The 21,012-nt window shown below is 34.9% G+C and overlaps 1 protein-coding gene and 1 long non-coding RNA gene across 2 annotated transcripts in view; one reads left to right on the forward strand and one right to left on the reverse strand.

Annotated features, from left to right (window-relative positions):
* Positions 1-21,012, reverse strand: part of LOC136029551 (homeobox protein Nkx-2.2a-like) — a 49,848-nt gene that overhangs the window by 27,407 nt on the left and 1,429 nt on the right. The window lies entirely within an intron of this gene.
* Positions 1-21,012, forward strand: part of LOC136029552 (uncharacterized) — a 44,409-nt gene that overhangs the window by 1,301 nt on the left and 22,096 nt on the right. The window lies entirely within an intron of this gene.

Raw genomic sequence — 21,012 nt, forward strand, 5'->3', positions numbered from 1 at the left:
ATTCATGAGTTTCAGGGATTAGTACCAGCTCTACTTCTCCTTTTCAATCCAGTGAAGCCCTTTTCACAAAAAGTAACAATTAAAATTACATATCATTCACCAACTTTGTCACCACACTTTGTGAAACAGAAATCATTCCGTATGTTTGGGTGGGCTGCCCCTTCGTCCACCCCTCGAACGCTATGCTAAAGTCTTACATCAATTTAAAACTACTTCTCATTCAAATTCAACGACCCTTTTTAATTATGCTTCTTACTTTTGTTTGAAAAAACTTGTGTTTTTATTTAATATCTGATTTATTTTTCAAATGTCTCACCAAGGTAAAGGACAAATTAATTCTCTCCCCTCCCAACAGTCACACGTGCTCCTTTTTCTACATTTATCTGAGAGTTCATGTAGAGTTTGACAACTTTGTTTTGAAATGTGTTCTTTTAGACATACAATACCCCTCCCTCCATCAATACAATGGCTCGCCACTCTTTCTTCAGAGGAGCTAATTACTTGGAGGTGATCAAATGAGTTGAAAGAGCCAAATCCAGCATTAAGATAGAAGTCTATATTAAGCATTTATCTTGTATTGAGTGCGTTATTTTTCAAAATCCACCATGGAGCATTACTTCCTCTGCAACTGGGGAACTAAATATAAATTTTTTTAATTCTTCTAGACCAATTCGTTTTCTCAGACTTGTCAATCAGTGGTAATTTGGTCCTTTTTGCGTTGAAATTGTAGTTTGGTGCCATAAAATGGCAGATACCACTTTTCCATGTCATAATCTTTAGATCACTGAAAAACTATACTGGATTTTTTTTTCAAATGAGCTCTCTCCCGACATCCTATGGCCATTGCTTTAACATGATCGCACCCCAGGAAATAAAAAAAAAGAAAAAGAAAAAACATTTACATGATCTTTCTCCTGGGAAAAATGCAAAATTCTCCATTTTTGTAGGTAGGAGGTTGAAGCCTCTACAGTAGGTTTTTCTCATACGGTTAAATTCTTTGGTAATACTATCTTTGAGAATACTTCTCTTTGGGGGGTTTTCCCCCTTTTCGAAAATCCTGCAGGTTTTCGAAAAAAATTGAAAATGACTTTGACAAAATACATCAAAAATTTGTTTTTGAAATATGCAATTTTGTTACATTTTTACGAGTCCGACAAACATTTCGGGGAAATTCAAACCCCCTAAATCCCCTGGATACGGCTTTGAAAACTGTAGATCAAAGCACAACAGCTACAGATATTAAATTAAAAAAAATTCAACTGAAAGTAAGGAGCATCATTAAAAGAGGAGGTTGCCCCTCCTCAATAGCTCGCTCTTAACGCCAAGACTTGACTTTTTGTTCCAGTTATTTAATAATGACTCATGAAACACTTTAGCAATAATCAAATAATTTAATTAGAATAATAAGCTTTTTTTAAGTTTAAAAAAAAACTTTAACTAATATTTAGTACATACTGAAGCTTATAAACTATCATATTTAACATTTACGGGTCTGGGCTTTAATTTCTAAGACCAGAGTCTCAAACAACAGCTCAAGCGTTGGCTATATAAACCCAAAGATCAAGTTTTGCCAACATGGTGTACTCTTTTGGTACAATTGTGGGGTTCTAGTCCAGCATAATACATTGGTATATTTCGGAACATTTGGGCTGTCTTCGCTTCGTCAATTTTATTTTGTCGAGATTTTCAAAGCTCCTTTAGTCACCTTTTAGAGACGAAGCAAAAGAAAAAGGATTTGTTTCGAACATAAACGTGACACTGAAAGAAATCTCCGCGAATTTCAGATTAATCCTAATACGAAAAACAGTACTCAAAATTAACTTCGAAGAGGATGAAAAATATGAGTTTAAAAAAAGAGGTTACCTGCTTCTCAGCTTATTCTAGTATTCTTATCCGTGAAATAGAAACTGACGCATAATTAATTAATTAATTAATTTACTTAATATCAATTATTAGCAAAAAATTAACATAGACACATCCCCTCCAACTGCCGCAGCATGATATGGAGGAGGGATAACCAAACAAAATCCAAGAAAAATTAAACCTTAGAAGGGTTTAAAACAAGACACAACTACAGCATCCTGTACTCTGCAACAACTAGCCTAAAACTCAATACTCAATTCCTTCCTTAACACACCTCAATCAAATTAAAACATTAAATTTATGAATACAGCTGTATCATAAAGAATGCTCTTTTGTTCAATGTTGTTGGAAAACCGTTACATTTTATCTCAAAGCGTTGGCAACGATGGCACAGATCCTCCCCTACCGTGGTCTTAAGACTTGACCTCATATAAGCCACCATTCCAACATACTTAGAGCCAAACCTATTTTATTCTAATATGATGGAATGTTTAAGGGTGTTTCGCTATGTTTTTTTTTGCCAAGTTTCTGTAAACCCAATAGATCTATATTATTTACGTATATTATTATGCATCTATATTATCAATGATCTATATTATTTACATTGCAACGAAGAAGTAGCGTCAATTCACGAAAATTTAGGAAGGCAAGGTAGAAGGTGTTTTTTAAAATCCAGGGTGGGCAAGTTTGTCATTTTTTCAATGAAAAAAAAATCTTTCTTCAATAAAAATATGCCAAAAAAGTGTATTTCAAAATTTATGGGTGGGGGCAAAAAGTGGAGAGTCAAATCCCTACTCCCTTGATTGAAGCCACTGTAACTAAGACCTGTCAAATAATTGTATGCAACGCATGAGCTGCAACAATTCAAATTCAAAAGAGCTGCTTGGTAACCTTTATTCTGATCCAAATGCATAAGTGAATCATAGCAAAAAATATTTTTTGAAGTCTTATTAGCAAAATGAGCCACATTGTAGAGCTTTGCTGATCCTAGATGGTATTTCAACTTGAATCAATACCTGGCCATAACCATTAAAGGTTGAAGGGCTTACAACAGATAACCTGGGTTGCCACCGCTAGTGATTTATAACTATTTCTAGTTATTTTTTATATTTTTTAAAACAAAAAAAATCAATAAATCAACACATAAATCATATATTGAAGAAAATCATGAAATCAACCGAGAAATCATCAAAATCTATTGATTTTTTTACCGGGTGGCAACCCTGCAGATAACCCAATAGCCAGTAACTAAACGAACAAAATTCATATTTTCTCACTTGAAACATCGTGTAGCAAAAAAGAAATAAAAGTATATTCTCTGTAAAATAGTGTCTTAATTGTTTATAAGGATCTACGCAAGATGTGGCAAAGTATATTTTCGTAGATTTTATTTTTTAATTTTTTAAGAAAATGTTACGTTTTAGGAAATTAAAATATCCATGCAAAGTTTCCTTTTATTCCTGAACATTTTTGACAAGCCTGTAATATGAGTAATGCAGTGGAAGAGCTCCCCTCTTATGGCAGAAATAAATAGTAACAAAAAGGATTGCGTTCATTTGATTACTGGTACGAAAAGTGGAGAGGTTTTCACTGATATTTAAATGGGAAAATTTGTCATTTATAAGTTCTCTTTCTGAACATGGGCAATGCCTTCTCTTTCTTGTCAGTGTCAATGGGGATCCCCCTAAAAATAAGATTCAATCTTAGACTTCACCTTGAAAACCACGGGAAAGATGAAAACCACGGGGACCCTTTAATTAATTGTTGATATTTAAATAATTTCCTGATAATCATTGGAGAGGTGCAATTTTCAAGGAGAATTACCATTCTCAAAGCCAGAAGTATTAAACTGGAATTTAAAAATGGGGTTGAAGGATGGAGTAAAAGCCTCCCTCACATTTAAGGGATTATTGAATCGAACATGTCCAGGTAACAAGATGTAAGCACAGAGCATTAATAGAAACTTACTATCCAAAGAAACAAAGTTTCGGATGGAGGTGTGTTTAGGAAGGAGTTGAATATTAAGTGTTAAGTTGGTAAGAGGTGTGGTAATAGGGTATATGATGTTGTAGTAGTGTTTCGTCTTAAAACCCCTTCTGCGGTTAATGTTAAGTATTTTTTGCGGATTTGTTTGGTTGTCCCTCCTCCATATCGTGTTGTTGCATTTAGAGGGGATGTTTTCATGTTAAGTTTTTTATTAAAAACCAATGTCAAATAGAAAAAATAAAAATAACAATATTTGCAGCAATAAAATGTATTGTTTATGCCCATTAAAATAACTCGAAACTTATTAATTTTAAAGTTGCTCGTCATTGCCATTTACAAATGAAGAATAATTTTAGGAATAGAATTGAACTTCCCAACACTGGGATGTGGTCTTGATGGAAATTGTTCAATGACATTACCACAGTAAGCGCTGCATTCAAGTATTTACCCCGAAAAGGCTGAAATGTTATCCATGAAAAATTCTGAGAAGTATTAAAAACATATTTATATTCTCATAGGCCATACTGAGTTGCAGTATACCATTCTTTTCTAAACATAGATCTGTAAACAAAAGAACCGTGAAATTAGTCTGTAAAAATGAACCGTTAATTTAGGCTGTTTATTAAATAAAGAACGGTCTATTAAATATATAAAACTAAGTAATCTAACATGCCACCTAAGGATCAGATCTGTCTGTAGTCTATTTATGCTTTTTTCGCTAAAAAGACAAAAATTCTGCTCGACTAAAACTATAACAACAAAAGAGAGAATAATGAGGACTTTTTTTCCCAAGACAGTGAACCAACAAAACCTATTTGAATATTTCGGCCCTATATCTAAGGGCCGTCTTCAGCAAAGAAAAAATAAAAACAATAAAACACTTACAATAAAACTAAACTATGTACTAAAACTATGACTAAAACTATGTAGACTATTTGCTGTATATTTTTCTTTAATGGAATATAGACGGCAAAATCCAAATTAGATTTCATCGTAAAAACAAAGATGACTTCTGACAAATAAATAATCTGAGATAACAAATAAACAAATAAATAATAATCGTTCAAGAAAACAATTTATTTTCAAAATTTTTATACAAAGTTACCATCCCCTGAGCTAAGAGGCTCTTAATATGAGGCTTTAAGAGCGGAAGGCATTAATTATGATTATACTGAAATGCTTCGGATTAAATCGGTGTCAGCATTCAAAGGGTTTTTGATAACAAAACTTCGACTACATTCAATAAGGATTAGAGATGGTGTCTCCCTTGGTCAATTGAGAAAACTATCCGAATTTGTGATAGGCCCATTCGTGCCTTCTCAGACACGTCTCAGATTAACTTAAGGAAAGTGGTCAGCTAATAAATACTCTTGCTATTAAACTGCATTACGGTCAGACAGGAGAGCTTAAGTGTAGCGGACACGTTCGTTAAGATTTTTATTGTTTGGTTCATACCAAATTGAATGTTACAGCTAAATTTTTCGAAGCTACGTTTTTCCAATGGAAAACTAAAAAACAACAAATAGAACAATAGGGAAATCCTTTATATAAGACAGTGGTAGGTAGGTAGGTAGGTATGTTTTATTTTTATCCACAATATAAACATAAATAAAAATGACAAAACTAATAAATTATTGCAGCAAATAGAAAGTCCTATGGACTTGTGCTGCAAATTCATATTATGATTTATATCTTATAAATAAAAATCTAAACATAACATCACATGATTATCCACCTAGCCATTCTTATATATAAAAAACAATAACACGTACACATGAACAAAATGCAACAAAATAATCCTATTAAATATTATTTATCGGTTTATTTACCGGAATGCAACTTTAAATGATTATTTCGACGCTATATCCAAGAGCCGTCCTCAGCAAAACAAATGAAAAATGAAGAATATAAAAGAACTCAGAACAGTCCTAGCATTATTACTTCAGGAAAGTTTAACGAGGACTGGTACATCAAAAGAAGTGAAAAAGACAATTCGTTCAAATGGAATAAAACACATTTACCAACAAGCTCTTAAAGCTAATCTTGCCTTTTTTGGCATCCAGTCTAGGAGGTCTGTTCATAACAGGCTGAGCTGTATTGTTTACTGGTTTTGAAATAAAATTTGATAAATCATTTTTCATTAAATTCGTATTTAAAGCATTAAGTGAGTATTCTCTCAAATCCCTATTTAAACAAATATTACTATTTATTTTGATTCTAATTTCAATTGAGGCAATTATATCACCAGATTACATGTCATTCTAAGACATGGAAAACAAAAAACAAAGCCCCCAGAAATTTTAAGTCCCCCCCCCCCAAAAAAAATTCTAAGTCCAAAAAAGGGGGCAAAAATCTGGGAGGGGTATATAAGGCCCCTTGGTGGTGAGATATGGATGACCAGAAGTTCCCTCTAAAAGAATCCCATAGCAATAGATTCAATGGGGAACGTAAGTTCGTCAGTTTACTTTACCCAAGTGCATGGCATAGGAAAAAAATGAGTAACAGATTTGTCACTTTTTTATTCATAAAAATTCGATTCGTATTATAAAATGCGTCCGGTTTACTTTACCCAAGCGCGTGGCATAGGACCAGTTTCATTCAACCCAAATAAAAAAATTATTCACATAATTGTCATGACGTGAATATATGCTCATGTAAGTATACAAAATATTTATCTCTTGTACTGTGCTAATTGTGTGCCTGTTGGAGTATGCTAATGAGATGTGAACCGGTTATACAAATGATATATTCACGGAAGTATCGTACCCTACGCTAGTACTTACAATTCTAACAATGCAGTTTTCATTTCAACCCAATGCCATTTTCGAGATTGTTAGACTATTTTTGAAACTCCCATAAGTTTCTTTTCGCAAATAACTTTTATGATTAAGATTAACGGAAATAGTAGTTATTATTCCTGCATCAGAGCTTCAAATGGCGATTCTTCCTCACCTGATAGTTGTTTTTTTTTTTTCAGAATGTATATTTACGTTTACAGTTACTATGATTTAGGGTTAGCTTTTTAATAGGTCGCATCTAATACTGCAACCGTGATTGTGCAATACAATTCAAAATGTCTGAAAACTCCAATGCCACTACAATTCTTTTTATATTTTTCCCGAAAAGAGGATTAAAGATGCATGTTTTTTCCCTTGGTTTTAGTCCTCTGAAACTTGGTGCTATACATTTATCCTTTTGATCCCTATTTTCGTTTGGAACGAAAATAACGATTCTGTATACATTCCTTGGCCTTTGTGAGAACGCGCTTCATTGACAGAAACAAGTATTCCCAACTATCTATGAGAAAAAATGGCAATATCATGAGCTCTAGCAAGAAAGTTCTAACTATTCAGCATAAAAAGAATCAAAATTAGCCACTATTTAGAATTAACCGTATAACTATAAGTATAAGAGAATCAAAATTTTGTATGAGAGGAGGGGGTACCTAACGCCTCAAAGATGGATTTTTAGCCCTGTTTCTTCAATTTTTCCATGAGAGAACTTCAAATAAATACTAACGGAGGATATAACCTCTGAATTTACACGGAATATAGCTGGCCAAATTGTGCAAAAATGGTTCTGAGGGGGCTGAAGGCCCCTTTTATTGCTGAACAATAGTTTTGACCGGTAAAAGTAAATGTTTAACTACAAAGAACTGTAATAAAAAGTTGAACTTCAGAGTAAAAAGTGGAATTTGGCTCCTTATTATTTAAGAAAATTCCTTTTCATTTCTAATAGCAGATCCATCTTTATGAGCCCTTTTACTTGAAGCATTAGTAAATCGCGAGAGTTCACCTCTCTTAACTCTTTGTAATCCAAGGCTAACCTTCCTGGTAACCTTTCTTGCGCTTAGGATGGCCTGAAACGGCATTAGATTAAAAGACTAGTTTTCCCTTAGAATAAAAGTAATATTATCCTGCATGTGACGGGCGCTGTACCCCTCAAAACCCTCCTCTTTAGGGAGAAGTTTGGCTTGTTTTCCTGATACTTAAGAGAACCAATACTCAAACACAAGGGCAATGGGGTAGGGATGAAAGGTATTTTTCAATGTCTTGAGAACAAAAGGGCTTTCTTTGAATTAGTATTTGAGCTGACCAAATTGAATCGAGGCTTACTTACATTTACCTTATACAAAAAAAATTCCAATTAATAATTTTTAAAGGTAATTATTGAGTAAACCCCTCAAAACTACCAAATGGTTTTGATTGCTGTAGGCTAGTAAAAAAAAATTTCAGCTATTCACTAATAAGCTTTGGAGACTTCCCAGAAATTTAGGGGGAAGGACAAGATATATTTTTCAGAATCTAGAAGGGAGGCAGAATACGCCTTTTATAACATGGAAAGAGCTATAACTCCCAGCCACTTACTTTCTTGTGCTCATTCCTAGCAAGCCAAAACACAAAGTAAGAAATTACCAGGTCGCTATCACACCCCCCATAAAGTCTCGGGATTTACCATCTTCCCTATAATGTCCCACATTGTTCATAATATTCCTTAACTGTTGGTCAATTCCTTTATTTACTCCAACTCAAATGCCGTGTCACCTAAAAATAAATTTGTACGTGCCTGATTCTCAGTAACCAAGTGACCCCATAAAGAAATATATGTGAATGATAATATGTCGGTTTGTATGAAAGAACACCGCTGAATTATTTTTCACTTTTATCTATGATTGATTGAATATGCTATTCATGCTTGAAAAAAGCCACCCATGGTAGAAATTACTTGGTAGATTGTCCAGCAATAGTGTTGCGGCAAATTCGTTTTGAATAGAAACCCTGGGTATGGCTTCTGTTTAGTCGTTTGATGGATTGTAAAGTGACGTGAATAGGGAGTGATAGGTAAAATTTGCTTTTTATTGGGCCCCCTAACTAGATGAATGTACTTCTCACATCTGCGGTTAGAAGTTGGGATGAAAATGCCATTTCAACTACACCAAAATTAGAAGACTTACGCATTGCTCTGTCTATAGTTTCTAATTGAGTACCTGGTATTGTAATTTCCTATAGAGCAAGAAAAAAAAAACTTTTGCTGTGCGGTAAAGTAAAAATGATTATTTTTTATCACCAGCCTAGTAATACATCTAATTAAAGAGAAATTAAAACAATTTTTGAATGTTATTTATAACGACCAAACACACACCGAAATTTATTTCCGACATTCATACAAAAATTTTACAGTACCGACGCCCAGTCTACAACAGTGAAGGCTATACTTTTACAATCAGTTTTTGATTAATATATCAAGTGTAAACAAGAGACACCTTAATGCCCAAAAAGTGTTTCAATATTTAAATGTAAAAGGTGATAAAATTCGCTTTGAAAATAAAATGAGGTACCCTACGTAAATACAACAAATATTTGAGATGGTACTGGTTGGCTCAACAAACAGAAATCAATACTTTATTCAAATGCCTGTTTTCGTATGTCACTAATACAAGTTAAAAAGTTTTAAAGCCATTTATGTCATTTAAAGTTAAATGAAAAAATTCATGAACATCTTTTATGTTTTTACTTTGGAAAAAAAAATATATAGTTAAATAAATATTGAACTGTTTAGATTTCCAGGAATAAATATAATTTAATATTGAATATTCAGTTACTTTCACTAGTTCTTTACAGTTATCTTGATTAATACAGTGAATTATTTTATTTTTCGTTGATATATCGAAAGATCAAAGTCTAAAGATGAAAGATATTTTGAAAAACACATGCAGTTTTTAATAAAACACAAGTTAAGGGAGGGGCGGTAGCTAAACTTATGTTTATATTGATTTTTCTAATGATAAGTTTGACTAGAGCATTCAATTTGATTTTTACTCGTTTTAGGATTTCCTTATTCATCTAAATCAGGCTCTGTTATTTTTATGTTTATATGATTATTTGTTTTAATTTCTATTCGTTTTGGGTTTCATTTTATGGTAATTTCTGGTCTTTTTAATTTTTTTCATTAAAGTCATTTTAAGTCTTTATTTCTGCTCATCTTAAGAATAATTTAGCTCTTTACTCTTCTTTGAAAAACCCATTTTTTGGTTAATTTCTTTTTTATTTTCATAAAAAGAAGAAACAGGTAAAACCAAGGCATTAATTAGCACATGTCTGACTTTCACATAGTAAATTCTGATCTTGAGCAGAATGTCTCAAGTTTTTGAGAATGCCATATTTGAATCCCCTTTGGGACTCTTAGAGATTTTGTGAAGATAGCCATGCGTGGGAAATAAAGGTTCATAATCACAATTCAGTAATTAGCAATCAGTTCGGCCATCAGCCTACTACCATGCCAAAATATACATTATAATGAGCCTGTGCATAATTAAAGACATCACTCCACGTTAGGTCTTCTAAGAAATGTGAGTTTAGCTTCCCTTGATGTTGGTAAGGATAAGTGTGCTGAAGACCAAACTGTTTGAAGAACCAGTTATCAAACCACCTTCAACATTTGGTTATTAGCGCAAAAAATAACAACTTAATTATGTGTCGTAATACTACTACAACTTGCGACAGGGTTACCACTCCTCAAGAGTTTAAGTTTTGCGACCAATATGTTGAACCAAACACCTCACAGTTTCTCAGGGTGGATCTAGAGAAAAATCTTGGGGGGGGGGGGTACTGGACCAACGGCGCCAATCTGATTCGAGCGTAATGATAGGGGGTGGGGTTGTAGATAACGCTTTCGTCAGACCAGTTCTTTTGTGTGAATCTGGTTGGTGCTTATGTAAAATGACAAAGAAACCTCTTTGAAAGCCAATAATATTTTTCTATAGCAATAGAATGCGTTCCTATAGCAGTTAACAGACGCCAGCAGATTCTTTGGTGAATAAATTACTATGGCTTCATTGAGACTTTTTGAATGAGTGGACAGACTAATTTTTTTTCTCTTTAGAGTTGGATAAAAAAAAAATCAATTAATGGGGAAAATAAAATTTATTATCATTGCCAAAGAATTTTTGACAAACTGGAATTTTTGACACTGACAACCAGGAGACACTTACACTCTTTCATTTATTTAAATTGTAAGAGCAGATGTAGTAATAGTAGCCAAAAAAGCTTCAAATTAAATCTCCCTGTCGTTCTCGATACATTGCTGAGGTTCTTATTGGCACCCATACTTACAGTGCCTTTTGATATGGTCATTATCTATTTATCCCCCATAATTTCGGGATAATAATAAACAATATATGGGGATAATATTAGGGTAGTCAATGACGAAAGGGAGGGAGACAAAGGTAATAAAAAAAAAAATCAGTTGTCTTTCAAGTTGTCTTGAAGGGACCATAGAACTTGAGATAATTGATACTTGTGAATCAGCCAGCCTGCGTCGACCTTATCAATCTGGGTAGTTTCTAACTTCTGCATTATGTTCGGATAACATAGACGACATTCCACAAGGATTTTGTCCTAGGAATATAGTATTTTACCCTGCATCTTACTACAGTCAGGAAGCTGAATAAGATAGGGCATGTGAATTAGCTATCTCAAATCCCACCCGACAAACTCAAATGTCCAAAATATTTCTCAAACCCCCTTTATAATGTGTCTCCCCTCCCGTGACCCATCCTTATCATACCCCTATCAATGACTCCCAGAAACCGTACCCTAAATCGATGGGCTCTTAAGAAAGAGAATAAAACAAATCTGCCCAAAAAAGAAGAAAAGAAAACACAATCTGAAGATGTCACAAAATTAGTCCCAAAACTAAAATTAAGAAATTTTTTGAGTGGGGAGTAGACAGGGGCAGTTCAAAAAAACTACTCCTCAACATAAATTAATGTTGTAAGTTGCCTTGTCATATCCCAATCATTGAAGCCCAGACACCATACCCTCAATCGACGGGCTCACAAGAAAGAGAATAAAACAAATCTGCCAAAAAAAAAAAGAAAACACATTCTGAAGATGAAGATCTAGCAAGCAAGATCAATTATATGATTAATTTTTCATGAAAACGAGGTTTATCTTATAATTTTATGCCGAAATGATTCGTAAACTAATCGTAAGAGTAGTTTCATATCTGAATCACTAATGTATGAATCGTCTAATTTCTCTTTTTCAAAGGAAAAATCTTGGGTAAGGGGGTTGCTGAACCAAGGGCGCCGATATGACTCGAGGTGGGCACCAAATTAAAAAGTTTATTTTAAAAATTAGTCACAAAACGAAAATTAAGGATTTTTTGAGGATGGAGGGGCTCTATTATTAGTCAAAATCTACCTTTCGATTTCCGGGTATTTTCGGATATTGAACCAAAATATCAGGAAATATCCTTCGATCCCCTTGCACATTCAGCCATCAGTCTTCGTCTTTTATCCATTCTATGCTCGCGTCCATATTTTTTTAAATCCATTTTGAACTTTTAGCTACAAGACTTAATTTTCAATATGTCATTGTGAATAGACAAATAGCTATAACTGTGTTACCACGTTTATGAAACGTGTTGAAGATACTAGTTTTATCTTCAATAGGTGTTTCTATTTTTGTGAAGTAGGGGAAAGTTCCATGTTCGTAGAAAAATCTTTGCAGCAATCAAAGATTTTTATGCCAATTTTGCAGATATTTACTAAACCGGCTGAAGAAAAATTATTTTTGTTCATTTTAAGTTTCAACTTTGATCTTTACATTCATAGGAAAGCTTTGCTTTTTGTTGTTAATTGGGTTAATCACCTATACATAATTAATCAAATTGACAAGTATACTTAAAAAAGGAGTAAAAAAAGAACGGAATGCGAATGAGGGTACCAGAAATGTCTTTGGGGGGCCTAAGGTCCCCCCGGCCACACTCCTGGATCCGCCCCTGCAGTTGCTTTATCACAAAGTTGTGATGGACTTCCGACTCCTCTAACTCGCTCAAAATGCGGCTTCTTTTTACCACTCACAATTCCAAATCATATTTGTTATGTTTTCAATTTTCTTAGATAGTTTCCAACGAATTCTATTTAATCTTAATTTTTTTTTTCCTAAGCAAAAATTCATTATCTAGAACTATTGACAAATATAGAAGCGGACTCACTTAAACTCACCATGACTCACAAATTGTTCTAAGAGAGAGAGCATAGAATAAGCAAAGTTTCATCTTCCAAAAATGTCACATTTCACCAAAATACTTTAAAAACACAGACAATTTGCAAAAACACATTTATAGAGGTGTTTAGCAATTATGTGGTAAATCGTCCCTTCTCTTCGCATACCGTTTGGAGAAGCGACTTTTGTTGGGAGAGAGAGAAATCACACAAATTGAAGACAAAACAAACTAAAATATGCAATATTTAGTAAATGCTGCATTGGTAAAGACGTTTAAACTATTTGGGCTTCCCTCCAAAATGATTTTAGCCCCTCGGAAATGGAATTCTAGCTTAAATACTGGTGGCAGTCATTCGGAACACTGCAAGGTGTATATAGGTTTTCGATCTCTCAAGACAAACAAATTAAGTGCTTTTTGTTGGTGAAGCACATAAATAAATTTTAGAGAAACACAGCAATAGGACATGATTACAAATGCACATAGTATCTGTGTTGTAAAGTGTTTCAAATCAATACATAAGAAGTTAAGCAATGGGGAATCAGAATTTCTTTTTAATGTTCGTTAACCATAATTGAAAGCACCAAAAAGGTGCACATTCACAACTTCAAGTTGCAAGTGGAATTCCGCAGAAAATTTTTACTGATCTAAATGCCTGCGCAGAAAAATGTCGAGTTTACTTGAAAAGCTTTTTGAAAACTGCACCAATAAAAGTAGTTGAGTCATTTCACAAATTTAGGAGAAATGATCAAGGCCATATCCAGGAGGCTAGGGGTCTCCTCCCTGAAATGCTTATCTAACTTATAAAAATGTAACAAAAATAGACTTTTGTTAAAAACAGATTTCTAAAACAGATTTTTGATGCACTTCTTAAAGTTTTTTTATCCCCTTCCCCCCAAAAAAATACCTTTGATAAAAATATATCCCTGTAGAGGAGGCAAAATTTATGCCTCAAAATCTAGACAGGACAATCTTGGCATTTTGTCAGTTTTTTCTATGAAAATGCCAAAAACAATCATTTTCAATGAAAAATCCCTAAGAGAGGTGGTTTTTTTTCAAGATATAGGGGGATAGGGCCAAAAATTAGGGGAAATTGGTGTCAATTTACAAATTTTATGGAAGAGGATCTATTTTTTTCAAAATCTAGGAAGGGCACACTTGTCTTTTTTTTTTAATTTTCAATGAAAATACCGCAAAAAATAATGAAAAAACCATAACAGTTTTTAAGCCAAAGTTTGAGAATCATGACATTAGAGAGATCATTCACTCCATCCCCCTTAAGGAAAACAATCTATAAAACAAAATGAATTCTCCCATGGAGAATTCATCCCGCGGAAAATCTCCCCACTAAGACATTCCCCAGACAATTCTGAACCTGTTGAAAATTTCCCCCCGTATGATTCTTCCGGAACATATCCGTATGCAAAATTGAGACAGCGAAAAAACAAGACAAATAAAAAACTTCGTATAGGAACTCTTTTAAATCCTCCCAGTGATAAGAATTCTCGTGAAAGTTCACTCCAGAATTTTCTTCCCCATAGAAACCTATTTCCACTCACTTCCCCTATAATTTAATTTTTTAATTTGACAACCCCCCCCCCAAATAATTTTCTGTGTACATGCCTGTTCTCATTAACAATTAATGTCATAAAGCCGACAAAGCTCACTTCTGAACTCTTTTAAATCCTCCCAGTGATAAAAATTCTCGTGAAAGTTCACTCCAGAATTATCTTCCCCATAGAAACCTATTTCCACTCACTTCCCCTATAATTTTTTTTTTTTAATCTGACAACCCCCCCCCCAAATAATTTTCTGTGTACATGCCTGTTCTCATTAACAATTAATGTCATAAAGCCGACAAAGCTCTCACTTATTACTTCTGAAGCTTTGCCAACCTATTCTTGTGAAAAAGGAAAAGTCACAAAAAAGGTATCTTACCTAAAGAAAACGCAAGGCTTTTAAAAGAACTTTATATACATCAAATAATAAGGGTTTTTAGTAAATATTTGAAGGCACAAAAACATCTTTAATTCCAATGGTTCAAAATGTCACTTTGGACAGATCAACTGGCTTTTAATCTCCATAATAAGAGAAGCGACCGATTTTGATATCGTAATGTCGACTTAACGAGAAGAAGTGCAAGATATTCCTGCGACAGGCCATTAGGTGTGTATATCAAACGCTATGCATACAAGATGCTAAGGTGATTGTGCGTAATTGAATTGCAAATATTCAGATTGTAATTTAAATTTTTGTGTATGGTCGTCTATGGTATTAGACTTTGAAGTTGACAGTCTGTTTACTTAAACTTTAGACCCTTTTTGTTCTTAAAGGCACTCAGAAAAATTATTTCGATAGTTTGTGTCAGCACTTTTCAGTATATTGATTACTTGCCATGATAAGGGTGTATATAATTTCTGAAAGTCCCATAAAACTTTAAAAGGCTTTTTTTAGATGATTTTTCACAAAGCAGATGAATAAATAAACACAGTAAAATTCTGGTTTAGATTGTTTTTTTTTCTATCTGGGAGAGAAGTTGAGTTAGGTGAATGCAACTCCCAGGAACACATCCAGAGCCTCAATCGTCTCCTGTGAAATTATGTTGAAGTACCTCTCTCCATTCCTTCTCTCTCCATAGGGCACTGGCCTTTGATTACCTTCAACGATCTTTATATTAAAAAAGCAAGTCCATACAAATAGATTTTGTGCTCAAATGAAGCACAAGAAAAGCGTTTCGACCCTCGTGTCTTTGCTCGGTCTTGATTTATACGGTTAAAAAAAAAATCCATAGATTCATTCGTTAAATTTAGAAAACCTGTGGATGGCTTAAACATCTACTGAAATAACAGAAATTGCATTTTCCAAAACTAAAGCCAATGAAAAAATTATTGAAAACATAAACTTTAGGCAAAACTTTTTTTCTGTAAGAATTCAGACGAACCTGTCATGTTGCAATTTCCTAAATATAGAAAAAAAGAAAAGGGTAGACAGAGTAACTCAGCAATAGCTACCAGGTTCATTCAACTAATTTCCGCAATAGCAAGAACCCCTAAATGAGAATTTTACCTTAAGAACATTTACAATTTTCGTCATCAGGCATTTTCACATGATGAAGAATTTGGTTCCTTCCTTCTTCCCCCTGCCGAGTAGACCATATATAAATAAATTTCTTAGATTTAACCTATTTCTAAGGGATATTGACAAACTCGGGCCTCCTGGACTCCCTCGAAATACAGTACTGTGTGTATTTATCACTATCTATTTAGCTTTTAGGCTAGTTGTGTTGTAAGCCAATACTACTGCGTATATTTTTTTTTCTTGGTTGTAGCTCAAAATCAGCAATAGATAATATTCAAAGATTTTCCAGAATTTCTTGTTCGTCTTAACAAAACGTGTAAAGGAGAAAAATCACCACTGTCCTACTTCTAAAAATAAATTCCTTAGGGACCATGTAGTGGCAACATTCTTAGAGTTTCTTCTAGGTTCCCAAAAGAAGGGATCGGCAAACCAAACCCTAAGGGGTAGGAAGTAAGAACTTGTGTCTTATCTATTCATTTTGGGTATTAAGATACATTCCGATCTCTTTCAGAGGGAGGGGGAGACACTCTAAAGCATTTTAAAGGGTTCTTCTACCAGAATGGGGCTGCTGGAGCAAAAATTGATAGAAAGTAAGCATAAATGCAAAGTCTGTGTCTTTTAAAGGGTATGTACCCAAAACAGACTTCCAGGGGGGAGGGGCCATTAATACCTTATCCACCATCATAATTTCCAACAGAATGTCTTATTGAATCTCTACAAAATGTATTAATAAGTAGAAATTTGAGTCCCACTTGCGTTATTTCATGATAATGGACTGATCCTGCCTACGTGAGGAATGGGCAAGGTATGCTTTTTTTTTCTTTTAATCAGGACATCTCCTGGAGCAGGTTGTCCAAAATCAACCAAACTACGTAGAAAGTTCAAGTAAATTCACCTTCAGCGTTTTCAGGAGCCGGACCAAATCTGGCCTTTTCAGGTGGAACGTCTGACCGTATCTCCTCCTATCACTACATCTCAGCTAACGAGTAATGACAAATAGTTTCATAGCTGTGTCTTCTGAGGTCAAGGACTAACTTAAGATACCTGAAGTAGAGAGATACTTAAATTCTAGTCGTGACGATGTATACCTGAAGGGTGGCCAGAACTCTACCAGTACCCTTGCTAAACTTCTTCAGAGTTTGGGAGTGATTTGGGATCTGTGGCAAAGAAGAGCGGTAGTTCTTGAATCATTGATAACAAAACTGCCAGAAGAAAGTATCAAATCCCAACGAAGCTTGGTCAGAAGTAAAAGCTAGGCTTGGTGTTTTTTATGGACTTGAGCCTGGTATAACCTATTTTGTGGTGGGAGGGAGGTTAGTGGTGTCTCAAAATCATATTTTATCAGCCTAATTATCAGATGGCCCGGCAACGGTCACCACCCATAGTCCAGGTTAGGACCTTGCTCGATTCTACCCGTAAGAAAAGCTACACTCTTGTCATCCACATCTAGTACAAGGGCTCCAGGAACAGTACTAAACTTGAGGGTTTAAAATTTGACAACGTGGAAGATGGATGGAATAATTTCAGAAAAACAATTTGTGAAGTTGCTGATGGTGTCCTAGGGAAGAGTGCTAAGACTGCAACTAGGAATGTTAGTGAAAAAGCTTTAGGTTTAATAGAGAGTAGAAGGGGTTTGTATAAGAATTATCTGAGTGATAGGTCGTATGAAAACAAAAGGAATGTAAAGAAAGTGGAGAAAGCATTAAAATATGAACTAAGGAGATGTGAAATGGAGGCGATGGATAAAATTGCTGAGGATCTGGAAGATGCGGCTAGACGGCATAATAGTAAAATATTATACTGGCATGTTAATAAATTGAAAGGGAGTAGTCAATCCGGACTAGTCCCAGTTAAAGATAGTAATGGGGCCACAATTAGTGATAAGGAAAAAGTTGAAGAAAGATGGGTGGAACATTTTGAGAATGTGCTAAACCGAGATACAGTTGCAGGAAAAGATATAGATGAAAATGAAAAAGTTTGTGATACCTTGGATGTGAAGGAAGATTTGTTTAGTGAGGAAGAATTAGCGACAGTACTAAAAGGATTAAAAAATAATAAGGCCACAGGTGTTGATAGTATGATTAATGAGTTTCTTAAATATGGTGGCTCTGAGGTTAGGAATAAGCTACTGAAGATTATGAACATGATTTTTGAAAAAGGGGAAGTACCCAATGATTTTAGGAAAACCTTAATTAAACCACTGTATAAGAAAGATGACAAGAGTGAGTGTCGTAATTATCGAGGCATTGGTCTGGTCTCTTTAGGTAGCAAATTACTGAGTAATATGATACTTTTTAGACTGAGACATGCTGTAGACAAAGTTTTAAGGGAAGAACAATGCGGTTTTAGAAAAGGTAGAGGATGTGTCGACCATGTTTTCACTCTTAGGTTAATAATTGAGAAGTCCCTTCGTTGTCAAACACCTTTGGTCCTTAGTTTTATCGATTATGAGCAAGCTTTCGATTCTGTTGATAGAACAGCGTTAACAAAGGTCTTATCGTTATGTGGTATACCAGAAAAATACATTAAAGTGATTTGCGCTATGTACGAGAATAATACTGCTGCGGTTAAGGTAGGAAATGAGGTTAGCAACTGGTTTTGTATTAATCAGGAGTTAAGCAGGGTTGTGTTCTATCCCCCTTTATATGGATCATTTTGATGGACTTCGTCTTAAGGAGCACAGGAAAGGCAATTGGAGACCATGGAATCAAATGGGGAAGAAGAACGCTCCTGGACTTAGATTATGCTGATGATTTAAGCATATTAGATGAAAGTGTGAGCAAAATGAATGAATTTTTAGAGGTTTTACGAGTTCAGGGTGCTAAAATAGGCTTGAAAATTAATGTTAAGAAGACTAAGTCACTAAGGCTAGGAATAAGTGAAGATGAACAGGTGACATTAGGTAACGAAAAGATTGATCAGGTTGGGAGCTTCAGTTACCTTGGTAGCATTATTAGTAAAGATGGTGGGAGCAGTGAAGATGTTAAAAGTAGAATAGCTAAAGCTCAGGGTGTTTTTTCACAGTTAAAAAAAAGTTTGGAAGAATAGAAAGATAAGTCTACATACCAAGATTAGAATATTGGAAGCTACAGTGATGACAGTGGTCAAATATGGCTCTGAAGCATGGGCACTCCGAAAAGCAGATGAAAATTTACTAGATGTTTTCCAGAGAAATTGCCTACGGATTGTTTTGGGTACCCGGCTGACTGACCGTATTTCAAACAGTAGGTTGTACGAAAAGTATGGTTCAATCCCGCTTTCTGGGGCTATAATGAAAGAAAGGTTGAGATGGCTAGGCCACGTTCTACGGATGAAGGATGACAGATTACCGAAGATTGTCCTTTTTGGCCAACCGTCTAGGGCTACACGGAAAGCAGGTCGTCCTTGTCTGGGTTTGGAGGATGTCATAAATAAAGATTTAAAGGAAATGGGAACTTCCTGGGAGGGTGTAAAGAGGGAGGCTTTAAATAGGTTAGGTTGGAGGAGGAGCGTGCGTGACTGTGTGGGCCTCAGGCGGCTTGGTGCTGCATTGAGTTATTAGTAGTAGTAGTAGTAGTAGTAGATTTAGGTTCGCATTTAGTGGGATCCGAGTATGACCCAACAGTATCTACAAAAGAAGCAAGTGTCACTTAATATTTAGGCCTTGCGACCGTTTTACAGGCGTTCTGTAATCTAGGAAACTCTCTGAAGTTGTCACACAGTCAATAGAAACAAAATTTTTGTTGATGCTTAGTAGAAGCTTTGTGACCTAAAGGATCGCAAAAAGTAGTCTTCAGTCCGTTCAGTTTATCGTTGCTCAGTACTTTGATTACTAGTTTGGTTCTTGTGATTTGCTCCGTTGGGCCAAATATAATTTAGGGGCTTAGGGGTATATTTTATTGGGAGCTCACCTCTGTCTCCCGATTACAAACGAAAGATGAATAATGAAACATACATAAACTGTCTCCGTAAAACACTTGAAGCTGCACAAGCATGACTCGCGGGTCGCAGTTGCTGCGACATTTCGAGGGGTCTTATAACCGGAGCTCATGGTTTCTACGGATAATATTTCTTTGCCCTCTAATCATAGAAAAGGAAGATTAAGAGGGGCTGGACAAATATAAGAAATTAATGAAGCATAAAATATAGTTGAACATTCACAGGAAGGTAGAGCTTTGTCCCATTCTTCTCCTGAAAGCCTCAAGATTATTGTGATGCATACTGTTTTGCATAAATATACTGCTTTGTGTAGATTTTATGTAAATATTATACAGATTTTAAATTGTTATTTAATGTGGATGATTCTATGTAGACTGGCACGTACGCAGGGGGGGCCTTCGGGCCCAGCCCCCCGCCCCGAAATTTTGTGAAATGTTTAATTTCCCCACGGTTTCTTGGGATTTCTGACAAAAGGACATTTATTAAGAATGTAGATGCATGTTTGAAGCCTGTTTTTTGGGATTTTACAGCATCAATTATCTGGTCAAGTCACTGCCCAATTATTAACCCATTTTCTGTCTAACTTTTTACCCTCTTTGAGGTAATTAGCGATTGTACTGTTTTTTTTTGTTTTGTTTTTTTCGTAAAGAGAGTTTGCTATCCACAACAAAATAGAATTATCCTTGATATTAGGGCTTTATTCCCCCTTTTCAGGATAAAGTACAGCTTTTAATGGATCAATTTTGGAAACTATCATTTGTCATTGAAATCGACGTTTTCGCAATAGAAGAACTACCCCCCACAAAACCCATATTGCACTGTTAATCCTAAAATCTCCCTTTCAGTGGGATATAATAGATTCATCACTGGCTCTAAATCACTATAAACATTACCTGAGCCTAAATCGTACTTTTGAGGCTTCAGTCTTCTTCCCCCCCCCCCATCCGCTACAATACTACAAATTAAAGTTAATCTGTATTTTCCGATATACGTGTTTTTGCATTTATTTAGTTACTAAATAAAAAAAAGTGCTACTTTATATCTGTTGTTTCGAAGGTTTTGTGTCCCCCCGAAAAAAATTCCTACGTACGTGCCTGTATGTAGGTCATTCTATTTAGATTTTTGTGTTGATAAATGTATAGGCATTTTTTATCATAT

The sequence above is a fragment of the Artemia franciscana genome, chromosome 7 (genome assembly GCF_032884065.1).
Source record: "Artemia franciscana chromosome 7, ASM3288406v1, whole genome shotgun sequence".
In the NCBI taxonomy this organism is placed as follows: Eukaryota; Metazoa; Arthropoda; class Branchiopoda; order Anostraca; family Artemiidae; genus Artemia; species Artemia franciscana.